Raw genomic sequence first — 2,825 nt, forward strand, 5'->3', positions numbered from 1 at the left:
CCCTTTGCTTCCTTCCCTGCTTGAGAGCACCACACTCAGCCTCGGGTTGCCCCTGAGGGCCTGTAAAACACTTTCTTGCCTAGTGGACCATGATTATTCACACTAGCATTTTTGTATCTCTTGAGTTCCATAAGGAGACCAGAACCTTTCTCAACCTTTCACTAATACTTATAAATTTGACTTACCAGGCTCTGCTTGCTGAATCCTTAAGCAAATGGGTGGTCTTGCTGACGTGTCGAGAACCAGCTTCTTCTGGGAGTAAACTAAGAAAGGGTTTTAATTTCTTCAGGTCACCAGTTATAATTGGTGCAGTAATGGTGCCCATGTGAAAGATTTAAAACAACTGATAAAATGCTTAAGTGGCAAGTTAGTATTCTAAAAGAATGCATAAAACCTCTTTGAATTTCTTAATGCATTCTCTAAAAATTTTATACCTCTCTTCTCTCTCACAATAATCCCGTAAGAATCAGGAGGCAGATTATTATTTCATAGACAGGAACATTGAAGCCCTATTCTCAGTCGTAATCTTACATGAAGTGTGTCTTGATTTATTTTTTTAAAAAAATTTTTGTGATTATAAAATTATTGCATGGTCATTATAAAGCATTAGAAAAACAATGAAAGAAAGAATAAAATAGAATCCTCCTTAATAAGCCCAATAAGAGAAGATATACAGTAAACATTTTCATGGCTTTATATATTTATACATTTAATTATGAACTTGGAGTTGTATATTTTATTCACTCAATAATGTACCAGGAGTAATTTCTGAAATTCAAACTCGATTTTGAGAACTTAATATTTAAGAGATGCAAAGTACATTTACTTAATTCAAGCATAATTCAAGTAGTATAATTCAAGCAATCTACTTTTAACTAACTCGTTGAAGCAAAATCTTTGTAAAGAACTCTTTGTGATTAACTATGACTATTTCTTCCTAGTATTAATAGTGATTTGAAAGGCATGCACATGTAATATCAAGAGTCTTAACATTAATTGTCAGATTATCTTTATGAAAATTAAAAAAAAACACTCCTTTACATCTCTATAAAAATGCTTGTCACTTAAAATGTCACAAACTCTGGATGTCTTCATTGTTTTAATCCTTGCCAATTTGATAGGTAAATAACAATAAATTATTTAGATTTGTATATCCTTAATGGTCTTCGAGATCAAACACCTTTTTTTAAATATCTATTGTCATAATTATTTTTGTGCATCGTTTGTTCATGTCCTTTGGTCATTTTTTTCTTTGGAGCATTTGTATTTTAATTTATAAGCTCATCAAAGTTCTGAAACACGCATTGTAATTTTTTTTCCAATTAACTGTGTACTTTTAAGATCATTTCAGTTGTGTTTTTCTTGTTAAACTCATCAGCATTTATTTCATATTTTTAAATTTTTTTTCCTCTCGGAAATTTTATTGGTCCTGGGGAAGGGATGGCTGGCAGGTGGCCCCTGCCTGCCTCCTGCTGAGAGTGCCACAAGTTCTCACCGTTTCCCGTTGCCATTGATGGGCAGGTTCACGTGCTCGGAGGTGGCCAGGAAGGCCTTGAGCTTGGTCCGGGCGCGGGAGGCAAGCCACGTGAGCTGAGAGCAAGGGGAAGGAGTCCAGGCGGCCAGGGGCCAGGACCTGGTGATTCAGAAGCAAGTCCAGCAGGTTGTAGACAGCGAAAGAGATCTGGTTGCCGACGATGAAGGCCTGGCCCACCTGGTTTGGGACAGCAGGGCCTCAAAAGACTTCAGGTGCCCTGGCAGCTCCTTCACATAGCTCTCCTTGCCAGTCTCGTTGTTGATGTAGATGAGGGTGAAATATTTGCAGCGGTGGTCCTCCGCGCTGTCACTCACCACTTCCACCAGGGCCGCCTCCCGCTGGTCCACCCCATACAGCCGGAGGGAGCAGCCCAGGTGGCGCAGGATGGCATTGGACTGGTACAGGACGAGGTCTCCATCCTGGAACTTAGGGAGCTGCGGGTACAGACAGGAGGCCTTGAGAGAGCCCTGCAGCCAGGTCTCCATGGACACCATGTCCTCCTTCCAGATCTGGCCCTGGTCAGCCAGCAGCATGCACATAGTCTCGCAGCGCCCTCGAACAGGGAAGTAGACGAAGGTGTAGGGGGCATGGTTGTGGTGTAGACAAAGACGGCGGCGGCAGAAGAGCGCCGGCATTTATTTTTATTCCTTTCTTTTTGTTTTTATGTTTAGAGGGAAAACTTTTCTAATTCCAAGGTCAAATAAATGTTTACTTAGATTTTTTTCAGCACTTTTATTGTTTTGCTTTTACATTTAACTTTCAAAGCCACCTGGGCATATATTGGCTAATTGGACAATATAATAATATTTGTCCAGAACTATTTATTGGTTGATTCATTATATGCACACTCATTTAAAATGCCACATTTATACGAAATGGCCTATACTTGTCTGGATTTTCTCCTTAACTTTATGCTGTGTTCCAAGTAGCTTATGTTAATTCTTACATCATAAACATCAATTTAAAATATCATGTAGGATATTTGTCTTCATTCTGTATACTCAATATTTTATCTGTTTTTCTATTCTACTGTTGTTCCATGTGATTTTAGAAACATATTTTGCTATTAAAAATAATTCATTGGAATTTCAGTGGTATTAAACATATTCACTATTTTGGAGGAATTAATAACCATGTGTTTTGACCTTTGAAATCTAGAAAGACAAATTAATCTCTAATTATTTAAGTCTGATATTTCTTAACTTCGTAGTAGATTTTTAAAATCTGTTTTATAATTCATTAATGTTCTTTATTTAGATCATTTTTAAGTATAAGTTAAGTAAGTTCATCC

At 37.7% G+C, this 2,825-nt stretch overlaps 1 pseudogene; it reads right to left on the reverse strand.

Moving 5' to 3' along the window:
* Window positions 1–1,491: 1,491 nt before the first annotated feature.
* On the reverse strand, window positions 1,492–2,169 carry LOC105295537 (annotated as a pseudogene).
* Between the last annotated feature and the right edge of the window lie 656 nt (window positions 2,170–2,825).

Source organism: Pteropus vampyrus, unplaced genomic scaffold (genome assembly GCF_000151845.1).
Source record: "Pteropus vampyrus isolate Shadow unplaced genomic scaffold, Pvam_2.0 Scaffold108, whole genome shotgun sequence".
Taxonomy (NCBI): Eukaryota; Metazoa; Chordata; class Mammalia; order Chiroptera; family Pteropodidae; genus Pteropus; species Pteropus vampyrus.